General features: G+C 35.5%; 1 long non-coding RNA gene and 1 pseudogene across 1 annotated transcript; both read right to left on the bottom strand.

Annotated features, from left to right (window-relative positions):
- Positions 1-104: 104 nt before the first annotated feature.
- LOC146934808 (uncharacterized) lies at positions 105-1,498 on the bottom strand. The gene is made up of 2 exons (XR_015007900.1): positions 1,247-1,498; positions 105-1,158 (listed from the first exon to the last, which is right to left on the bottom strand). It is a non-coding gene; the product is annotated as an uncharacterized LOC146934808 (long non-coding RNA).
- Positions 1,499-1,680: 182 nt separating this feature from the next.
- On the bottom strand, positions 1,681-7,584 carry LOC146934807 (ATP-dependent zinc metalloprotease FTSH 3, mitochondrial pseudogene; annotated as a pseudogene).
- Between the last annotated feature and the right edge of the window lie 17,386 nt (positions 7,585-24,970).

The raw sequence follows: 24,970 nt of genomic DNA, 5'->3' as shown, positions 1-24,970 counted from the left end.
ACGCATAACCAACTTACTTTATCAATCAATAATAAAGTATTCGTATTTTTTGCAAGTACACAATTTTCAACCATAGCAGAAAAAAAATGCAGATAAACATTTCCTTTTAATGCAGATAAACATTTCCTTTTAAGAGATAAAGAAGAAAGAAAGCTCTAAAATAGTACAATTAACTATTCATTCCATTCTGCATATAATACATCAAATTAAATTGTCATATTGCGCATACCAATTCCATAAAATGTTCTCTAGAGTTCCGGATACACATACCAATTTCATAGCAGCACTTTTCTTGAAACAGTACTGCGTCAATGTTACATTTAAATTCACCCACCGGTTGTTGCAGCCTCCGTATTGCTGAACCGCTACTGTTTTGCGCTGCATCTTCTGTACAACTGTCTTGCGATGCTGCTTAACTGCTACTGTTTAACGCTTCTGCTGCTATACGGCTTTTCCTATTCGCTGCTACAGCCTGCTTCCTCATCTCCTTCCATTGTGTGACAGTCCCGTGCAATCTGAATTGATACTTGGTCATTATTCTCATTGTCTTCCCAAATCTTCTCATTATGGCACTTCTATATACACCACATCATCATAGCAAAGTCAATAACCTTATGTTGCTGCATGTTAGTGATAACATTAAAAACAAAATTGCAAAATCTGTTGCATTTTGTATTGAAACATGCAAATTCTCCCACAGCCCTGCCGTCTCCCATACTTGTTTCGCCTTATCACATTCCATAAAGGCATAAACATATGCCAATCGTTCTCGTAGTTTGTTTCACAATGGGGGCAAGCATCACAACATTAATTGCAAACCTTTATTTTGGAGTCCATCCCTTGTTGCGAGCCATCCCCTTACTACTCTCCATATGAAGATTTTGACTCTTTGAGGAATTTGTAGATTCCACAATTTACACCAATCACCCTCAACTTTATACTCCATATTCTCAATAAGTGCTTCCATAGCATACCGGTATGCCAACTTGACCATGTACACACCTTTTGTATTGAACTTCCACACATGGCTGTCCTCCCTTCATTACACAACACCAACATCATACTAATTTCGTCTTGATCTCTTCCACTTAGCAGCCCATTTATGTTAAATCATAATTAGATCCCAATAGAACTATGTTATCCATCATAGTCTTGGCACTGCACAAGTTATAAAATGATAATGAGAGAGAACTAGCCAAGAGACCAATAAAAATATACTGAAAACTATGATTGATTTGAAATTTACTTTTATTTATCACCAATATAAAGCCATGGAATGGATTCAACAGGCTTTACTAGAGCAGAGTTTGGATTGCTTGGTCTACACGGTGCTTTGGAAAAAATATAGTAAAGTTTTTCTAGCAATTGGAAGATCACCAACAATTGTTCAGAAAGGTTGAATCTGACTGTATCCATATGCAGAAGAGTTTTGTCTTTGAGAGATTCTACTAAATGACATTATCTTCTCCACTTTCTCAGCAGGAAAATCATCAGGCTCCTTAACCATGCAATTAAAGAGACAAAATCCATAAAGTTATATCTTGGATAGAGAAAAAATATAGAGAAAAAACATTAACAGGACCAAGTTATATGACCTTCATGAACAATATAATAAATGGAAGAATAATGGAATATAATATAAATAATCTAAATATAGAATTCATACCTACAGATAGGAACGTTAATAAATCAGTGGTTACACTAAAAAAATGCATCAACTAAGATCATACCCCCAATCCCTTTTTCATTTGAACTGGATAAGTTCTAAATAGTTTCATGGTAACAAAAGTAAACTTAATCAACTATGTGGTAACGACCTTGGGTTCTTGAGTGAAAAACATCACCCTCCTCGCTCCATCGACAATTATTTCAACATCTTCGGCCTCATCTTGAAGCCCTGGCTTAAACTTATCATAATTATCGAGTTCAGGACTCTTGAAGGGTAGTCGCGCACCCAAGACTTGGAGCAAGTCATCTTGGTGAAGCACTTCTTTTTCGAGCAGCAACTCTGCAATTTCAGCTACTTTCCCCTTGTATTCCTCTATAAGTTGTATGGTATGTTTGTATGCTTTGTTCACCCAATCTCGCACTTAATTATCAATTATTGCACTAGTTTTGCCGTTGTATGGTTTGGACGTCTCAAAAGAGTGACTTTATCCAAGTCATCTTGTGCTCCTGTAGAGATTGTCCTAATGAGAACCTGCTCGGCATCCCGACCACCAAGGGTCATACAAGTCCTATCAAAAAGCTGCTCCTTTGTCATGGGATGGTTCTCATTTGGAACATACTGGGCAAACCCAAGAGCTGCAGTTCCGCGAGGAACAATAGTTACTTTCAACAATGGGTCAGTATGTTCCAAGAACCAACATGCAACAGCATGACCTGCTTCATGGTAAGCAATAGTATGCCTCTGCTGCTTGCTTATTACCTTGTTTTTCTTCTCCCAACCACCAATGATCCTGTCAATAGCTGCCTCAAAATGATCCTTTGTGCCATGTGCTTCTTCAATTCTTGCAGCAATCAGAGCAGCTTCATTGCAAACATTAGCAATGTCAGCTCCAGCAAATCCTGGAGTAAGGGATGCAAGCTTATGTGAATAATATGAAGCCTCCTGGTCAAGTTTAATCCTTTTCAAGTAAATCTGAAATATTTGATCACGACCGTTGATGTCGGGTTTATCAATTGTTATTTGGCGGTCAAAACGCCCAGGCCTAAGTAGGGCTTTGTCTAATACATTAGGTCTATTGGTACCTGCCAGCACAACAACTCCAGCAGTGGTTCTAAAACCATCCATCTCCACCAACAATTGATTTAAAGTACTTTCACGCTCATCATTTGCACGACCACCACCTCTACTACCCCGTGCTCGACCAATTGCATCAATTTCATCAATAAATACTATACTAGGAGCACACTTCCTTGCTTCCTTAAACAAGTTTCTCACCCTAGATGCTCCAACACCAACAAACAGTTCCAGGAAATCAGAACCGGTTAGAGAGAGAAATGGCACACCAGACTCCCCTGCAGTTGCTTTTGCTAAAAAGGTTTTTCCTGTACCTGGAGGACCCACCAAAAGAGCCCCTTTTGGAATTTTTGCAAGCTCTTCGTATTTCTTAGGATTCTTGAGGAAGTGCACAAACTCCATAACTTCTTGCTTTGCCTCATCACAGCCAGCAACATCTTTAAAATAGACCTGAACAAAATAAATTCATATAAGAAAATATGCTCCTAAATTAAGTTAGGAAAATGCTAACAAGTGTCTAGGACATTTGTTTAGAAGTTCAAAGAAGAAACTTTTTTTTAGAAATTGTGTATTTAACACATTGAAATTTCAAAAAGAAACTTTTTCTAAGTAAAATTTCAAAATTATTTTCTCTTTTAAATCCTTAACAAATGCCCTTGATAGAATAGCCCATTAAATTGTTCATTCGAAAAAGTGAGAATGGGAAAGACAAATAGTCAACTAGGGGAACATGGTGTTAGAAAATATTATTATTCACAAAAGAAGAAGAAGAAGAAGAAGAAGAAGAAGAAGGAAGAAGAATAAGGTACCAACCAACCTTGTTTTTGGCGTATTTGTCTACTTACTTTAGTAACATTATGTACTTTTCCGATGTTTGATAATATAGTTCCATCAATACCCTCCTTATATAAGACAACTCTGATAATGAACAGAAGTCCAGATAATAAGATAAACAATGGGAACCATTCAGTTTCGAAAGAATAAGTAACACGTACAAAATCATGATGTAGAATGCCTAGTCTTTCTTGTGCTTTCTCTAACTTCCTCTAAAAAGAATCAACACTTCCAATATTGAAAAAATATTCATATTTTGCAGGAACGGTTCCTACTACTTCACTATCGTTCCTCCTGACATATATTTTAGCAAGTTCTTTGTTGGAGACAACAATATGGTCTACTAATCTTGGTTCCAAAACATTATTCCTAAACTCCTCAAAGCTAATCTCCTCCTGCTGCTTCTCAAAAGGAAGAAAATAAAAGTATGAAAGAATCAGCACACCTATCAGTGCCATCACCGCCAACAACAGAATGCCCAATTGATCCCGGATGCGAACTTTCTTCATTGTTTCTAGAAAACTTCCTACCACCACCTTCATCCTCCGTGCTAGTCTTTGACGCTTCTTTCCATTCGTATTCTTCTTATGGTTTCCCATTATGTGTGATGCGAGATTGAAACTATAGAAGAAGGGGACTAGGGTTTTGAGAGTTACCTATATTCTCTTCTGCCAAATAAGGGTTTCGTTTCCAACTTATATCCATTTGGTTTAAGCAAAACTATTACTTTTTCCACCCACGCGCCCTATTTTTTTTCGAAAAAGTCTTTAAGATTTTCGGATTTTAGAATCTGAACTGAGTTTTTCATTTGTTATAGGGTGAAAAAATGAGTTTTTCACCAATTCGGATTTTATAATCCGAAAACCTCAAAAAATAGGGCTCGTTCCTTACTTTTTTCGTACTATAGAATCCGAACACCCCCTAAACACCATTGTTCAAGGGAAAAACAGTTCAGATTATATAATCTGAATTGTATCAGCACAAATTCTGAGTTTGCTTGTAACATGGATAACCAGTTTAAGGACAATTTTAATCTTCCTAACTCTCATCCTTTTGTTTTAGGGCATTGTTAGCTGCTTAGTCAAAAATCCGATTTTTGGGCTACTTGATCATATTGCTCCAAAACTTCCTCAGAAAAAAAAAATCAAGGATCGACTCCCCTAGAAGGAACTTCTTATGGAACTTTGATGTAGAATTTCTACATGTCATATAACTATGTACACGTGAGTATATATAGGATCGTTTTCCGCAGGGAGTTGCGTTAAATCATAAGCGTTTTCACAATCTTTCACATTAAGATATCCTTTATAAAATGTTTGTTTGTAACACTATATCCACAGATGACATAAAAGTAAAAACGAGAGGAGATCGAACTATTTCACTTGCGGTATAAGATAACGAGCAAGCATAACAGCAGCAATCTCTCGATCGATTAACAGACTCTAGCTTTATAACCAATATTATTACAATCATTTCTGCAACATCCTTCGTGTCCAAAGTGACATCGTTATTTCTAAGTTAGCGTTTAAACATTCGTGTCCAAATCCCTTAAACGATAACAAAGTCGATCGGATAACTTAATCGACCGTGTCCAGCCTGATTAAGTATCCGAAAGCATTAAAATCTTGATTAAAAGTAATTATCAAAGGTTTACAAACTTGTCAAGAGTGATATAACATAAGATAGATTGTTATTCTAGTTCTAGATTCAAGAGTTCGTGTCCAAATCATCTTGAATCTCATTGAAAGCATTAAACATAAGAATAACAACAATATTGAATCATTAAGCTATAACCTTATATATTAAAAGATCAAAAGATTACATAATAGCTTGTTTGTTACCTCAATACTACAAAGAAGATGATAGCTACACATAGACATGTATACTATGCAAAGGATGAAGGAAAGATGAAGATTCTATGTCAAGATCCTTCGTATCCAAAGCGATCTTGAGTTGAATCTACTCCTAAACCACTTGCTTTGTGTTTCTCTCTTAGAAATAGCTCTAACCTCTCTCTTAAATTGTATAAAATTTATCAATGGAATAGTGAATAGTCCAAAAGAGAGGTAAAACTTCTATTTAAATGGGCTAAGTTCGTGTAATCTCGCTTAAGCGATATTAATCTCGCTCAAGCGAGAAGCCTAAATATCCAGCCATGGCCAATGAAGTCTTGCCACGTAACCCTGATCCTTGATGAAGATGCATCTCGCGTAAGCGAATTGGAAGCAAGCTAGAAGCGAGTTCTTGAAGATGATCCCTGGAGAAATCTAACGTAAGCGAGTTTGAACTCGTGTAAGCGAGGTTGCTTCAAACTTAAACTGCCTTTGAATCCTTCTTGAGCGACTTGGAAGCGAGATGGAAAGCGAGGTTCACAGTTGCTCCCTGGAGAAATCTCGCGTAAGCGAGATGATCTCGCGTAAGCGAGATTCAAAATTCCACAAGCGATGCTGCAAGCGACCTGGGAAGCGAGATGCTCAGATAGTTCTGGAGAAATCTCGCTTAAGCGAGGTGATCTCGCGTAAGCGAGTTTCGCTTGGTTCACACACTTGAGTTTTGGTCCTTACTTGTTATTTCCTGCATAAATTGGGTAGAATCAGCATGTAAAGCATAAATGGTATAAATACAACAATTGAAAGCTTTTCCGTAGATAACTTGCATAACAAGTCACTAAAAATGCCTCTTTTAACACATGAAAGATATTACTTTTGAGCACTTATCAAACTCTCCCCAACATAGCTTTTTGTTTGTCCTCAAACAAAAGAATCAAAAGGAAACTTACAAGGCTTTGGACAAGCTTTCTAGCACAGTACCAAACAATTCAAAACATTAAAAATTTTCAAGTGGTGATTCAAATGTGAATGCACCGGCAAGCATGAAGTTCTCCATTATTCCTAGCACGGCTATAAATGTGAAACAAGTCCTAAGCACAAAATATATATCATAAAATTCAAAGCATAAACATAACTAGTTATGAACCACACCTAACACCCTTCTTTGCAAGTAGATGAAATATAATAATAACAATAAATGAAGGTAATGAACACACATCCAACAATCATGCTAACATTCTGATTAAGTTAGGTGTCCATCCAAATATCGTCTCAAAAAGAACAAAAACATGGATCAAAAGGTCTTTCAAGGGTTATAACTTGGCTGGGCTACAAAAGAAATGTCATATGTGGGGCAATTGATCAGAAAGCCTATCAAAGAGGAACATTCTTTGTATCACAACTTGAAATCCATAATCTTCCCTACCAATAATTACAACCTTTGGTGATTAACAATCTAACCAATAACCTTGACAACTTGTTCTATTTTTGATTTTTCTTTCTTTTTCTTCTTTTTCTTTTCTTTTCTTTTCTTTTTCAAATGTACAACTTTTTCTTTTCTACAATGTTGTCAGGTTATCTTAACAATTTCACCATAAACTTGACATATAATGCCTCCTTTTTCTCCCCAACTTGAATACAACAAAACTCTAATTGAATGTTCCCCTATCCTAAGGCAAGGGACAAAGTACAATAAGGTTAAGGGTTCAACAAAGTAAAAATATCAAAGTCCTATAAGAGTCAAGCATGAACTGGATTTTTGAAAAATTTCAGACAAATTCATTAAGCATTGTGCTTATGAATATTGACAGTTCATGTTTGAGGACTTGATTCATTTGGCTCAGATTGGGGTATCAGATACTCGCTCTTCTCACAGGTAGGCTTTATGTGGTCAATTTGGTTAATCTCAATTCAAAACGTGCCTTGATCCTTTCCATGCTTTCAAACAATTCAAAATAATTATCAGATTTAACATAACTAAAACAAGTTAGACGGTGATTATCGGTCTCCAGCATATATATACAACAGATTGAAGCTACCTCACATTTAGGTTAAGTACTAAGTGGTTCAAAATTATTTATGTTTATGAAAAGAATTAAATGAGATACATTTTGTGCAAAGTACAAATTTCACATTCATAGTAACACCTAGAACAACAGGAAACCAATACCTTGGCATTGCGCTTTCTCACAATTCATATCATTATCACTCACCTGCTTTTGCTCAATAATTGGCTCCATGGAGCACTTTAAACTTTGATGTTCATGAGCAATTTTTCTTTTGACGAAACACAAGCAAGATTTAAACAAAAAATTTCATCCAAAGCAATAAGTTAAAAACCAAACAACAAACTAAGTTATTTAACCCAAAATGAAATTAAAATTTAAACCAAAATGTTGAACACCCAAAACCGTGCTCAAGAAGTAAAAGTACAAAAGCATAAAAATTGTTCCAACATAAAAATAAAAACATGAAATAAAGAGTCAAAGCAGAAGTCAAAACAACTAAACATCACTAAAATAACCAAGAGATGCAGTCAGTGTGCCGCATCATCATCCATGTCATCAGAAGGATGGAAACTAACAGTCCCCTCTGGATCCTGATCAGCACCATGAAAACTAGCAGTTCTCTCCTGAGTAGCATGTCCTGCTGTACTAATACCATGAACACTAGCAGTCCTCTCCTGAGTCTGGGCTGGTCCTGCTCCACTGCCCCCTCCTGGGTAAATTGGCCTGTCCCCAGGCCACATGCAAGAATCATAGAACTGAGCAGGAGTGAATGCGAAACATCTAGGGTCCATGTGAGCATCGTAAAGATGCGAATAGATACCCTGGTTGCTGCGGAAGATCGCAGCCTGCTGGTCTATCATATGGTTATCTCTGATCTCTTGCCTCATAGCTCTCTCATGTGCCCTTTGCTCATGCTGAGTCATCCAGGCCTGCAAAGAAGCAAAATCAAACGTGCCGGGCTGCTGAGGTGGTGGCATAGACTGGTGAGGATCATCATGCTCTGGAACATCCTCAGGTGGGGGCACATCCTCAGGTGGGGGTACATGAGAAGAAGAAGCAGCACCCTTGGTTAGTGCTCTGGAAATGTAACCCCGAATGTACTTGTCATCAATGGGAGAAACCAGCTCTTCTGAAAAATGTTCGGTGACTGGCACCTCGTGATGCTTAAGCAATCCCATAATAAATCCCGGAAAAGCAAGTCTGGTCTCTGGTCCTGCGACACCACCAAGAGCTACATGCTTCAGCTCTCTTGAAATAATTGCAGCCACATCCACTGCCCTTCCTTTGCAAATATGCCAGATCAGAGGAGGCATCACTTTCTTTGGAGTTGTGGTGACATGGCTTTTTGGCCAGACATTATGAACCAAGAACTTAAAAATAATCCCAGCTTTTGGTCTCATATCAGTGAAGGCTGCCAAATTGCGGTTACCCGCTTTGGACTCAGTGTACGTCCTTCCCGGTAGCAAAATCTCCCTCTCAATCTTACCAAGATTCCAATCAGCAGCCTCTTCTCTTTCCCCATAAGGACACAAGGCAGGTGTGTCAGGGTCATCGGAGTCAGGTAGGGTGTAAGGCTTGCCTAGGTAATCATTAATCGCATCCCTATCGAAGCGGATTGTTTTTCCTCTCACCATGGTGGTATAAGAAAATGCAGCTTGCATTTCCTTAGCATCACAATCTGGTAAGGCATTAGCATAAAACTCACACAGAAGGTCCAGGTTGATTTTGGGGTATGGGTTAAGGAGTTTCTCCCACTTTCTCTCAGTGAAAACGGCTGCAATGTCCGCATACTCACCCTCAGGGTTAATCCGGAAAATTTTGTCATGCCAAGTTTTCTCTTGTTTCAGCTCGAGAAACCTGGCATAGGTTTTGTTGGAAGTGTAAATGGTACGGTCCGGGTTTCTGGGTAAGGGTGCAGGACGGTTTACAACACCGGATGAGGCAGCAGTGGTTTTTCGTTTCTTGGTTGGTTGATTTTTGGGTGCCATCTGCAAAACAACCAGGAAAACCATATACAGTATAGAGCAATAATCAGCACATGTATGGAATCAAGTGGGTTAAGGCAGATAGAACTGAAGACAAAAATAGAGGTACATAACAATCTCGCTTGAGACTCGCTTAAGCGAGATGCAAGCGAATTTTTACATGAATACTCGCTTGCGCGAGATTTGTAACCTAAGAACCTCGCTTACGTGAGATGTTCCTGTACCTGCGAAATTCAAACCCTTTCCATCATTTTTCAACACAATCAGCATTTTTAAACACAGCAATCAACCCTAATCCTCTACTAACACAACCATGAATAAGAATTCAACGAGAATCAAAACATTTGCCAAGAAATTTCTCAAAACCCATATTTTCAAAAAAAAATTCAAATGGGTCAAATTTTCAAAATTGAATTTCAAGGCAATTAGTTGTTGTTCTTGTTCATTTGCATCACCAGTATCCTATGGAACAGAGTCTCTAACCAAAAATGACTGCAATTAATCCTATCCTTTCTAAACAATACTTAAAGCATGAATTTTGAAAAAATGAAAAGCAAGGAAAAGAAACAGAAATCAAACCTGTTGAATGATGATGAATGAAGCAAGCAAATGATGATGAATGAAGAAGTATGCAAGTGATTGACTAAGGTTGAATTGGCTTTGATTTTAGGGTTAAAGTTTGTGAGAAAAAGAAAAGTGTGTGAGATTTGTGTTGTATTGTTGTTGTAACCGATAATGAGAGATGAGTGGGTGAGTGGGTGTGGTTAAGGGGAGTTAATCCCCTTGTGAACCGTTACAACTTTTTAAGTGTAAAACTCATCTCGCTTACGCGAGGTTTATCTCGCTTGCGCGAATTAAATGTCGTAACTAAATTCAAAAACACCCTAATCTCGCTTAAGCGAGATTACTTCGCTTGCGCGAGATCACCACAGAAATGACTCACAACAATTGCTTCATGTTTTGCTTTGCAATGCTCATTATATTATTCCTAAATGCAATAAAACATAAAAATACTTACAAAACTGGGTGTGCCTCCCAGCAAGAGCTTGTTTTACGTCATGAGCTCGACGCATTTGTCTTGAAGAAATCATGGTTCGATTAGTGAAATCGTCGACATACTCCGATCAATTTCACCACCGAAATAGGGCTTAAGCCTTTGCTCATTAACTGTCCAGTTGGCTTTTGTGACTGGATCCTCAAGTTCAACAGCTCCATATGGTTTGACCTCTTTAACCATGAAAGGTCCGGACCACTTAGACTTCAATTTGCCTGGAAACAATCTCAGTCTTGAATTGAAAAGTAACATCATTTGCCCCGGCATGAATTGTCTCTTGGTGATCTTCTCATCATGATATTTCTTGGTCCTTTCTTTGTAGAGCTTTGAAGATTCATAAGCTTGATTTCTCAATTCTTCAAGCTCATGCATTTAAACTTTTCTTCTTTCACCGGCCTTCTCTTGATCAAAGTTTAGGAACTTTAATGCCCAGAATGCTTTATGTTCGAGCTCGACCGGTAAGTGACAAGATTTGCCATAGACCATTTGGAAAGGAGTGAGGCCTATAGGAGACTTGTAAGCAGTCCTATATGCCCACAAAGCTTCATCAAGTTTAGCCGACCAATCCTTTCGAGATGTAGAGATCGTCTTCTCAAGTATTCGTTTGACCTCCCGGTTGGAAACTTCGGCTTGTCCATTTGTTTGCGGATGATACGGTGATGCTACCTTTGCTTAACTCCATAATGATCTAAGGCTTTGGCAAGTTGTGCGTTGCAAAAGTGTGACCCTCCATCACTAATTAGAACTCTTGGTGTACCAAACCGGGTGAAAATATTCTTCTTTAGGAACTTCACTACCGTCTTGCTATCGGGTTTAGGCGATGCTATGGCTTCCACCCACTTTGAAACATAATCGACAGCTACCAAGATGTACTCATTGGAATATGATGAAGGAAAGGGGCCAACAAAATCTATACCCCAACAATCGAACACTTCCACTTCAAGGATGATTTGTAGAGGCATCTCATTTCTCTTTGACATTGATCCGGTTCTTTGGCATTCATCACAATGCTTGCAATGTGTATTGGCATCTTTGAAAATAGTTGGCCAATAGAACCCGGATTAAAGTACCTTTGTGGCGGTTCTCTCCCCGTTGAAGTGACCTCTATAGGGTGAATTGTGACATCGCCATAGGATCTTTTTTGCCTCTTCATCATCCACACACCTACGCAAGAGATTGTCCGCTCCAATTTTGAACAAGTAAGGCTCATCCCACACATAGTGGTTAGCATCATGGAGGAACTTCTTGCGTTGTTGCCATTCAAAATCTTCCGGAATGAACTCGGTTGCTTTGTAGTTCACCATGTCGGCAAACCACGGTCTCACATTGATTGCAAGCAACCTTTCATCGGGAAATTCTTCACGAACTTCCGGTTCATTCTTGGTTACCTCATTGTTTGTCAACCTTGAAAGGTGATCAGCTACAAGATTCTCCGTGCCTTTCTTATCTTTAATCTCTAAGTCAAATTCTTGAAGCAACAACATCCATCGGATGAGCCCTGGCTTTGAGTCAGACTTAGTAAGGAGATACTTGATAGCTGCATGGTCAGTATAGCCAACAATTTTGGAACCTACAAGGTAAGAACGAAATTTCTCCATTGCATAAACTATTGCAAGTAACTCTTTTTCAGTTGTGGCATAATTAATTTGTGCCTCATTTAAAACCTTACTTGCATAGTGAATAGCATGAAAAATTTTGTCCTTACGTTGACCCAAGACCGCACCAACAGCATAATCACTTGCATCGCACATTAATTCAAAATTTAAGTTCCAATTAGGAGCAATGATTATTGGTGCAGTGGTCAATCTTTCTTTCAAAGTTTCAAATGCTAAAAGACATTCATTATCAAAGATAAAAGACTTATCTTTGTTGAGCAAGTTGCTCATAGGCTTTGCTATCTTTGAGAAGTCTTTGATGAATCTCCGGTAAAATCCGGCATGACCAAGAAAACTCTGAACACCTTTGACATTCACCGGTGGTGGAAGCTTTCCAATAACATCGACCTTTGCTTGGTCTACCTCGATACCCTTTGAAGAAATCTTATGACCAAGGACAATACCCTCGGTAACCATGAAATGACATTTCTCCCAATTGAGCACCAAGCTAGTTTCAATACACCGCTTCAGCATGGTATCCAAGCTATTCAAACACATATCAAATGATGGACCAAAAACCGAGAAATCATCCATGAACACCTCCATGCATTTACCAATTAAGTTGGAGAAGATTGCTTGAACACACCGTTGAAAAGTTGCGGGTGCATTACACAAGCCAAATGGGATTCTTCGATAAGCAAAAATACCAAAGGGGCAAGTGAAAGCCGTCTTCTCGTGATCATCTGGGTTCACGGCGATTTGATTGTAACCGGAGTAACCATCTAGGAAGCAATAAAAGGATTGACCGGAGAGTCTTTCAAGCATTTGATCCATGAAGGGCAATGGGAAGTGATCCTTCCTTGTTGCTTGATTGAGTCTTCTATAATCGATACACATTCTCCATCCGGTGACGGTTCTAGTTGGGATCAACTCATCTTTATCATTAGTGATCACCGTCATTCCTCATTTCTTGGGAACTACTTGAACCGGGCTTACCCAAGCACTATCCGAGATAGGATAGATCATGCCGGCTTCAAGCAACTTCACTACTTCCTTTCGCACCACCTCTTTCATGTTTGGATTCAAGCGGCGTTGCGGTTGTGCTACCAGTTTGTAGTTTTCTTCCATCATAATCTTGTGCATACAATAAGATGGACTTATCCCTTTCAAGTCGGATAACTTCCACCCTATCGCTTCCTTGTTGGCCTTGAGAACCTCTACCAACTTTGTTTCTTCATTGATGGACAAGGAGCTACTAATGATCACCGGTTTTGTACCATCTTTCTCAAGAAAAACATATTTCAAATTAGATGGTAAAACATTTAATTCTATCTTGGTGTCATCAACTTTTGCTTCTTCCTTGGATTCTTCTTTCAAATCTTCAAGTATGGCTTGATTAGGAAGAATCTCCTTCAAGGAATCTAGCTCCTTCAAACACTCTTCAATGTCTCTTGCTTCATCTTCATCACTAGCATTGAGTGCGTCCACCAAAGCACTCTTAAGGGGTGATCTCTTGTGCAATTGTTTCCGAGTAGTCAAGATGACTTCTTCGGTTGCATCTGTAACACCCCGTTTTCCCAACGTAAAAATTTCATAATAAATTATCAGAGTAATTCACATAAACGGAATGCTACATCTCTTTATCATAAAATCTTAACAAAATAGATAATAATTTATCCTTCAAAAATTCATCAACATAACATTTAAAAAACTTCGCAGCGGATTTAGTTTAACAATAGAAATAGTCTTGGCACGCAGTCCTCATCAAAATCTCATAAGGTTGGTTCAATACTTATTCATAAAAAGTTCATAAAATGACACGTAAGGAATAGAAGTAAAAGCAATCCCCATCCCGTTACGTATCAGAGCACCTAGACACAATGTGAGGAGTCTACTCACGAACACAGCTAGTCTTTATTACCTGCACATTACCCACGGTCGAGGCAACATATACGCAGAAGGGGTGAGATTTCTCAAACAATAATATTAAGCTCATAAATCATAAATTACATTTAACAACATAAACATCTTATAATTTAGCAATTATAATTAAATACATAAACATCATCACTCATCTTAGCAAAATATCATCATATAGCAGTCACAGTCATTGTCACATATCATCATAATAAAAGGCATCACAAAGTAATTCGTTAAAACATCACAACTTAACAACTTGACTTGACAATGCATCTAGACTCGACTATGCAACTCTTAACGTCTTAAACCATCTCGAATCATCATGAAATGCAAATGCATGTGGTACCAATCCAGGGCATAAGCCCTCATCGTCGTGGTTGAGCATAAGCTCTCATCGTCGTGGTTGAGCATAAGCTCTCATCGTCGTGGTTGAGCAAAAGCTCCATCGTCGTGGTTGAGCAAAAGCTCCAGGGCATGAGCCCTCATCTATAAATGAGTATGCATGGACTCAACATCTTACGTCTTAGAACTTCATGAACATCTTATAACTCCTTGACTTAGATCGACACTTACATCTTAAATAAGACTCAGCAGTATATGCAACATATAAATAATTCATCTCATATCAGCATCATAGTACAACAGCATCAAATGATAATAAACAACATCTTAAACATCGCATCATCATAAGCATCATAATTAACACTTATAGTGCATAAATAACAAGATCACATCTTTATATAACCCATCTTTAAATCACACATCAATTTCACATAATCAAATACTTCACGAATTACAGTTAGTCATATAATTCATCAATTGTCTACACTTGAAAAGAAATAGAACCTAAACCAAATTCTAAATAAGAGAATTACAATTAGAATATCACACATATGATTCTACAATCATTATTTGGGAATAAACGATTACTGCCTAATCAATAAAATTCAAGTAATTAATTCTTGCATTCAAACTAGTTATTTAAATCGAAGACTTTTCAAAGCAATTATCAATCTAGTAACTAACTTTTGAATCAAACCCATCATTAAAGCAAAACCAATAATTGTTACACACGTACATGTTAATGGATAGACAAACAAAGGAAACCAAACTAAAGTCATTATGTGATAGAGAATAAGCCACGGTAGTAAAAATAATAATTCAGATGCTTAGGTGGAAGCAACATAGAAAATTTTGACTAATGAAGTGGTCATCTGTTTGGTTGAATTCCAGTGATCAATTATTTTGCTAGTGCTACAATTCTATGCATACTAAAACTTAGCTACTAGTTACCTAAGGTTAGCATATTTCATATAGCTCACAACATCACAAACAAGTGACAAGCACATGCAGCAAAAGGAATCGAAAATAAATGGTATAATAATTAATTGAGATGCAGCAATTTATTCACAAAAAATTGAGATGCAGCAACCAAACAGTTCAATCACAGAATTGAAATTGAATTAAAGTGGCAAGGGAACTCTTAAGGAATATATTATAAAATTGGAATCAAAAGGATTTGCATAAAACAAAAATTCTGAAGCGTATATTATATTGCTCTAGGATTCAGTTTTATAGCCGATCAAGGTTAAACCGTATACACCTAAAACAAAAACAATTTCTCACAATAAAAATTCTATCGAATAACACTATTTCAATCACACTTCAAAACCAAAATCAAACATATAATCCCTACAACATATAAGAAGAATTTATTAAAAGATCATGGAAATAAGGAAGAAAACACAAACCCTTCACTATCCATATGTTCATATAGCCCTAATTTCTCATAATCTCACAAACTCATCCTAAACACGTTAGATGCAACCTAATGATCTACAAACTTAATATTAGTGAAAGATAGTCTCACCCTTACCTTAGATTGTTTTTCTGAAATCAAAAGCAGCGTTCTTCGTTCCTAGGGTTCTCTCTCTCTCAGTTCTCATCTTTCTCCTCTTTTTCCAAAAAGCAGTTTAACGTAAAAACTCTCTCTAACCTAAGCTTTTCTATTTATAATATCAAATACTCTTCCTAAATCTATTTAGGCCCAATAACTTATTCTTCTTTCTATTCTAACCCCCAATTCTACTCACACTAATAATTCTCATATTCTAATAAATAATAGAATAATGCTACTTAATAGAATACTAACTCTTCATATATTTATTTTATTTTCGAATCTTATTTTATTTCTAAATTAAATATATCTCTCCCCCACTTAATAATAATAATACACCAAATAACAAATATATTTCTACACCAATCATATAAATATATTCTAAAATTCATTAAAATAATTAAATAAAAAGGAGGGCGTTACAACTCTCCCCAACTTAAAGGAATTTCGTCCTCGAAATTCTAGCACAATAGAAATTAAGTTCAGTCATTACTTCATCAAACAAAACACAAAAACTACATCAAGTTGGTTAGTTAAACATGATCATATAAAAAAAAAACATAAATACTAACTAGAAAACATGACGACACGACACAACGACTCATCTACTTGGCCGGACGGACCGACCTGCTCTGATACCAATTGTAACACCCCGTTTTCCCAACGTAAAAATTTCATAATAAATTATCAGAGTAATTCACATAAACGGAATGCTACATCTCTTTATCATAAAATCTTAACAAAATAGATAATAATTTATCCTTCAAAAATTCATCAACATAACATTTAAAAAACTTCGCAGCGGATTTAGTTTAACAATAGAAATAGTCTTGGCACGCAGTCCTCATCAAAATCTCATAAGGTTGGTTCAATACTTATTCATAAAAAGTTCATAAAATGACACGTAAGGAATAGAAGTAAAAGCAATCCCCATCCCGTTACGTATCAGAGCACCTAGACACAATGTGAGGAGTCTACTCACGAACACAGCTAGTCTTTATTACCTGCACATTACCCACGGTCGAGGCAACATATACGCAGAAGGGGTGAGATTTCTCAAACAATAATATTAAGCTCATAAATCATAAATTACATTTAACAACATAAACATCTTATAATTTAGCAATTATAATTAAATACATAAACATCATCACTCATCTTAGCAAAATATCATCATATAGCAGTCACAGTCATTGTCACATATCATCATAATAAAAGGCATCACAAAGAAATTCGTTAAAACATCACAACTTAACAACTTGACTTGACAATGCATCTAGACTCGACTATGCAACTCTTAACGTCTTAAACCATCTCGAATCATCATGAAATGCAAATGCATGTGGTACCAATCCAGGGCATAAGCCCTCATCGTCGTGGTTGAGCATAAGCTCTCATCGTCGTGGTTGAGCATAAGCTCTCATCGTCGTGGTTGAGCATAAGCTCTCATCGTCGTGGTTGAGCAAAAGCTCCATCGTCGTGGTTGAGCAAAAGCTCCAGGGCATGAGCCCTCATCTATAAATGAGTATGCATGGACTCAACATCTTACGTCTTAGAACTTCATGAACATCTTATAACTCCTTGACTTAGATCGACACTTACATCTTAAATAAGACTCAGCAGTATATGCAACATATAAATAATTCATCTCATATCAGCATCATAGTACAACAGCATCAAATGATAATAAACAACATCTTAAACATCGCATCATCATAAGCATCATAATTAACACTTATAGTGCATAAATAACAAGATCACATCTTTATATAACCCATCTTTAAATCACACATCAATTTCACATAATCAAATACTTCACGAATTACAGTTAGTCATATAATTCATCAATTGTCTACACTTGAAAAGAAATAGAACCTAAACCAAATTCTAAATAAGAGAATTACAATTAGAATATCACACATATGATTCTACAATCATTATTTGGGAATAAACGATTACTGCCTAATCAATAAAATTCAAGTAATTAATTCTTGCATTCAAACTAGTTATTTAAATCGAAGACTTTTCAAAGCAATTATCAATCTAGTAACTAACTTTTGAATCAAACCCATCATTAAAGCAAAACCAATAATTGTTACACACGTACATGTTAATGGATAGACAAACAAAGGAAACCAAACTAAAGTCATTATGTGATAGAGAATAAGCCACGGTAGTAAAAATAATAATTCAGATGCTTAGGTGGAAGCAACATAGAAAATTTTGACTAATGAAGTGGTCATCTGTTTGGTTGAATTCCAGTGATCAATTATTTTGCTAGTGCTACAATTCTATGCATACTAAAACTTAGCTACTAGTTACCTAAGGTTAGCATATTTCATATAGCTCACAACATCACAAACAAGTGACAAGCACATGCAGCAAAAGGAATCGAAAATAAATGGTATAATAATTAATTGAGATGCAGCAATTTATTCACAAAAAATTGAGATGCAGCAACCAAACAGTTCAATCACAGAATTGAAATTGAATTAAAGTGGCAAGGGAACTCTTAAGGAATATATTATAAAATTGGAATCAAAAGGATTTGCATAAAACAAAAATTCTGAAGCGTATATTATATTGCTCTAGGATTCAGTTTTATAGCCGATCAAGGTTAAACCGTATACACCTAAAACAAAAACAATTTCTCACAATAAAAATTCTATCGAATAACACTATTTCAATCACACTTCAAAACCAAAATCAAACATATAATCCCTACAACATATAAGAAGAATTTATTAAAAGATCATGGAAATAAGGAAGAAAACACAAACCCTTCACTATCCATATGTTCATATAGCCCTAATTTCTCATAATCTCACAAACTCATCCTAAACACGTTAGATGCAACCTAATGATCTACAAACTTAATATTAGTGAAAGATAGTCTCACCCTTACCTTAGATTGTTTTTCTGAAATCAAAAGCAGCGTTCTTCGTTCCTAGGGTTCTCTCTCTCTCAGTTCTCATCTTTCTCCTCTTTTTCCAAAAAGCAGTTTAACGTAAAAACTCTCTCTAACCTAAGCTTTTCTATTTATAATATCAAATACTCTTCCTAAATCTATTTAGGCCCAATAACTTATTCTTCTTTCTATTCTAACCCCCAATTCTACTCACACTAATAATTCTCATATTCTAATAAATAATAGAATAATGCTACTTAATAGAATACTAACTCTTCATATATTTATTTTATTTTCGAATCTTATTTTATTTCTAAATTAAATATATCTCTCCCCCACTTAATAATAATAATACACCAAATAACAAATATATTTCTACACCAATCATATAAATATATTCTAAAATTCATTAAAATAATTAAATAAAAAGGAGGGCGTTACAGCATCCATTTTGAAGCATGCACCCTTGTCTTTTGAGTACTTCAAGGCTTCCCGGATGTTGAAAGTAACCTCTTCATCATTTACCTTGACCTTCATGATATTATCATCATCCGAGCCGTTTGCATGAAATTCCTTCCCATTAAGATAGGCACATCCTCATCTTCTTCGACATCCATAACCACAAAGTCAGCTGGAAAAATAAATTTGTCCACTTTTACAAGAACATCTTCGGCCATACTTAGTGGTTTTGCAAAGTATTTGTCGGCCAATTGCAACGTCATCCTAGTCCGTTTTATACAAAGGTCACCAACTCTTTTGGCAACGGACAAAGGCATGAGATTTATGCTTGATCCAAGATCAAGTAGTGCTTTACCTACATGTGTTGTGCCAATAGCTACCGGTTGAGTGACTCTTCCCGGATCTTGCTCTTTCATAGGCAACGTTCTTTGAATAATAGCACTACAATTGGCATCAATTTGGATAGTCTCTTCATCGTTGACTCTTCTTTTCTTGGAAAGGATTTCTTTCATGAATTTCGCATAGACTGGCATTTGCTCCAAGGATGAGGAAATAATTTGCAAAACATTGGCTCTTCCTCATCTTCCCTCATACCAAGAGTACCGGCGGTAACATAGAAATTTGTGAGATGCTTGTAAGGGTCTTCATGATCCATTCCAGTGAATTGGTTTTGAGTAATCAAATGTATCAACCCCGATTTCAATTCGACTTGCTTGGCATTTTGATTACCAAGGCTAGCAAGCCTTCTTGAACTAACCCAACTTGGAAGAGCATTCTCATCTTCATTAGCCATTGTTACAATAGTTTCCCTTTCCGGTGATGATGGTGGAGTTGTGTGTAGAGAACCACCCGGAGATAGTGTCTGAACCGAACCCGAAGGAGAATGAATAGAACTAGATGATTCTTGCTGAGCCAGCCTGGCTAATCTCTTAGCTTCCTTTGCTTGCTTCTTAAGTAACCTAGCAGTTTTCTCTATCTCTGGATCAAATTGAAGGTCTTCTTTAGAAACGGTACCTCGCATGAACAAAGTTTACCAAGACTATACCAGGTGGTTAGCATAAAAAAATAATGAATGATATAAGTGTATAAGTATATGCATGAAAGAATTTTGTGCAAAATTGACTTAACATGACAGAATTGTTTCAAAACTTATAATATAAAATTCGCTACTCCCTGGCAACGGCGCCATTTTGATGTAGAATTTCTACATGTCATATAACTATGTACACGTGAGTATATATAGGATCGTTTTCCGCAGGGAGTTGCGTTAAATCATAAGCGTTTTCACAATCTTTCACATTAAGATATCCTTTATAAAATGTTTGTTTGTAACACTATATCCACAGATGACATAAAAGTAAAAACGAGAGGAGATCGAACTATTTCACTTGCGGTATAAGATAACGAGCAAGCATAACAGCAGCAATCTCTCGATCGATTAACAAACTCTAGCTTTATAACCAATATTATTACAATCATTTCTACAACATCCTTCGTGTCCAAAGTGACATCGTTATTTCTAAGTTAGCGTTTAAACATTCGTGTCCAAATCCCTTAAACGATAACAAAGTCGATCGGATAACTTAATCGACCGTGTCCAGCCTGATTAAGTATCCGAAAGCATTAAAATCTTGATTAAAAGTAATTATCAAAGGTTTACAAACTTGTCAAGAGTGATATAACATAAGATAGATTGTTATTCTAGTTCTAGATTCAAGAGTTCGTGTCCAAATCATCTTGAATCTCATTGAAAGCATTAAACATAAGAATAACAACAATATTGAATCATTAAGCTATAACCTTATATATTAAAAGATCAAAAGATTACATAATAGCTTGTTTGTTACCTCAATACTACAAAGAAGATGATAGCTACACATAGACATGTATACTATGCAAAGGATGAAGGAAAGATGAAGATTCTATGTCAAGATCCTTCGTATCCAAAGCGATCTTGAGTTGAATCTACTCCTAAACCACTTGCTTTGTGTTTCTCTCTTGGAAATAGCTCTAACCTCTCTCTTAAATTGTATAAAATTTATCAATGGAATAGTGAATAGTCCAAAAGAGAGGTAAAACTTCTATTTAAATGGGCTAAGTTCGTGTAATCTCGCTCAAGCGATATTAATCTCGCTCAAGCGAGAAGCCTAAATATCCAGCCATGGCCAATGAAGTCTTGCCACGTAACCCTGATCCTTTATGAAGATGCATCTCGCGTAAGCGAATTGGAAGCAAGCTAGAAGCGAGTTCTTGAAGATGATCCCTGGAGAAATCTCGCGTAAGCGAGTTTGAACTCGCGTAAGCGAGGTTACTTCAAACTTAAACCGCCTTTGAATCCTGCTTGAGCGACTTGGAAGCGAGATGGAAAGCGAGGTTCACAGTTGCTCCCTGGAGAAATCTCGCGTAAGCGAGATTCAAAATTCCACAAGCGATGCTGCAAGCGACCTGGGAAGCGAGATGCTCAGATAGTTCTGGAGAAATCTCGCTTAAGCGAGGTGATCTCGCGTAAGCGAGTTTCGCTTGGTTCACACACTTGAGTTTTGGTCCTTACTTGTTATTTCCTGCATAAATTGGGTAGAATCAGGCATGTAAAGCATAAATGGTATAAATACAACAATTGAAAGCTTTTCCGTAGATAACTTGCATAACAAGTCACTAAAATTGCCTCTTTTAACACATGAAAGATATTACTTTTGAGCACTTATCAAACTTCACCCCTCAAAATCCAAAATTTTATCGTTTAGACTCATTTTTAATTTTTTTTATTTTTCTTATTTTTATTTTTCTTATTCTCAGAAAAATCCAAAAAAAAAATTGCATTAGTTTTATTTGATTTTTAGAATTTTTTGGTGGTATTTTTATGATTTTATTTGATAGGTTTTTTTAATTTTTTTTACTTTGTTTTTTGGTTGTTTTTAAAACCAAAATTTAAAACTGCTGAAATTGAAGAGATTATGATTGCTGATTATACAAGCATATTTCGGATTATAAAATTCGAACTCAATTTGAATGTTTTCGAATTTTATAATCCAAAAACCCAAGGACATTTTTGAAAATTAAATCATTATTTTTCTCACTCTATATTTTTCTCATGCGTCCTATTTATTTAATGAAAATATTCTTTGTTTGTATTATATATTCTAAACAGTTTTTAGGAATTTTCAGATTATATAATCTGACTGTATTATATATTGTAAATAGTTTTTAGGAATTTTCAGATTATATAATCTAACATATGTTTAAATATAAGCAACAATCATAATGTGTCTCATTTCAACAGTTTTTGAATTTTGCATTTAAAAACAACCAAAAAAACAAAGTAAGCATTTAAAAACAACCAAAAAAACAAAGTAAAAAATGATAAAACCTGTCAAATAAAACAAAAAAAATATAAAAATACCACACAAAATTTTAAAAATCAAATAAAGCGATTGCAATTTTTTTTTTTTTGAAGAGGATATAAAAATTTGAAAAAAAAAAATTAAAAGTGAGTCTAAATGATGAAATTTTGGATTTTGAGGGGCGGAATCCTATAAAAAGTGGAAAAAACATCTTTTGGAGAGCAGACAAAGGCACAAACACAATTTCAGAAGGATTGGAGCGAGGAAATTCATTTAGGAGACATTGGCATTGGCCTATCTATTGAAGAGAGTTTGTGACCAAGACATTGGTCTATCTATTTTATTCAAATGTATTAAAATCAAGTAAGCAAATAGCATTGTATTCATCCTTTCAACAAAAAAACAAAATAGCACTATATTCATAGTTTGTTCAATTAGGGAAAGAAAATCGTACATGTGTTGGAATTTTAGTTTATAATTTATTTTAAAGTTAATTATTATTTATTTAAAATTTAAATACTATATTTAATTAAGGGTTTTGACTTGGTCATGATATTTTTACCGTTACTTGATGCTTCCTGCACGTTTTTATTTTCATTCCTACGGGAACGTTACATGATCATAATACCTACCAAGTCAATCCTAATTAATAGGATTTTCAGTTTTACTTGTGAGAAAACTATGGAATAGGATTTTGCTTAATGGGGTATATTTATAAGAGAGAGAAGAGAATTATAGTGGGCAGAAGAGAGGATACACATAGGCTGCTTTCATCTATAATTTTCATATTTTTTCATCTCAAATAACAATAACAAAATTAAGTTCCCTTGAGCATCCATAAGTGGTTCCTGAGACCTTGCTAATTCACGTGCGGTGCTTGCACACTACAAGAATAATGACCTTTTGCCAGGGATTTTGACAAGGGTTTGAAACCCCTGGCAAATTTGCCAGGGAAAATGCCAAGGACTACTGCTGGCATACAACACAGGGGTATGCCCTCACTAAACCCCTGGTTTTTTGCAAGGCGCCAATGTTGAAAATTCAAAAGGAGATGCATGCAGGTGTGGCAGGTGAAAAGCAGGGCAATGTCAGCAAAAAACCAGGGCCTTTGCCAGGGACAGCCCCTCGGTTTTGCCAAAAGTAGAGGAATCTCTGCTGTGATTCCTGTTGACTTGACAAGGGCCTGCAAAAATTGCAATGTGCAGGCTTGCGAGGGGCTTTGCCGTCGGATAAGCCCTGGGTTTTTTTCTTGCCTATAAAAGAACATGCACCGGTCATTAACAGCTTGCTCAACACTTAGAAAATTTTCTTCACATAAAACACAACACCTTCACACAACACATTCATCAAACTTCATTTATTTGGTAAAAATTTCTTCATTTGTTACATGTTTTATCATGATATTAATTTTTATTACTTATTAATGTTATTTATTTTGTATGTAATTTGCAGCTGTGTTACTTTTATCTGCCTCCTGTGGTTAGCTATTTGCCCAAATCTTGCTGTCTTTGGATTGCATTGCAGATCTACTATTGTAAAGCTTCAACAAGTTAGTAATATTTTTTCCTCATAACACTATAAATGATATATATGTTGCTGATATGTTGTAAAATATGCTGGCTGTTTTGTAAAACAAATTTTTTTTTTCGAAAATCTGAACCAAAAAATATATAATCATGTTAATTTTTTTTTTGTTTTTTGATATTATTATGCATGAATGTTGGTTTATTTTATTTGAATTTGCAAGATATATATATGTTTTTTTTTTGTTGTGATAAAAGGAAATATATGCATGTTATTTTTTTTTTGTGATAAAATGAAATATATGCATGTTGTTTTTTTTGTGATAATATAAAATATATGCATGCTGTTTTTTTTTATAAAATGAAATATATATATATATATATATATATATATATATATATATATATATGCATGTTGTTTTTATTGTGATAAAATTAAATATATGCATGCTGTTTTCTAATTTAGGGCAATCTTTTTCTGATTTTTTTTTTAAAAAAAAAACTGGTTGTTAAACATAATATGTTTTTAAAACATTATTATTTATTCAATTTTAAAAACTGGTTTATAAATAAAAATATATATAAAAAAAGAATGTAATAACAAGGTTTATTGTTGTAAAACTGTTTTATAATAAAAAATAAAACAATGTAACAATGTTATATAATAAAAATTAAAATCTTTTTTAAGAATATAATAAAAATAAAGCAGTTTTTTTAACAAGTTAAATTATGTGTATATATTTATACAATATTTTTAAAAATATAATGTAATATATATAGTAATGCCTATTGTTTAAAAGTAGTAGAAAACAATGTAATATAAAGCTGTTTTTTTAACAAATTAAAATCGGTTTATATAAAAATAAATAAATA

Source organism: Medicago sativa, chromosome 4 (genome assembly GCF_051527215.1).
Source record: "Medicago sativa cultivar Bolivia chromosome 4, Bolivia_mono, whole genome shotgun sequence".
Taxonomy (NCBI): domain Eukaryota; kingdom Viridiplantae; phylum Streptophyta; class Magnoliopsida; order Fabales; family Fabaceae; genus Medicago; species Medicago sativa.
The sequence above is the reverse complement of the archived record's forward strand: the minus strand, read 5'-3'. Positions and strand labels throughout refer to the sequence as shown.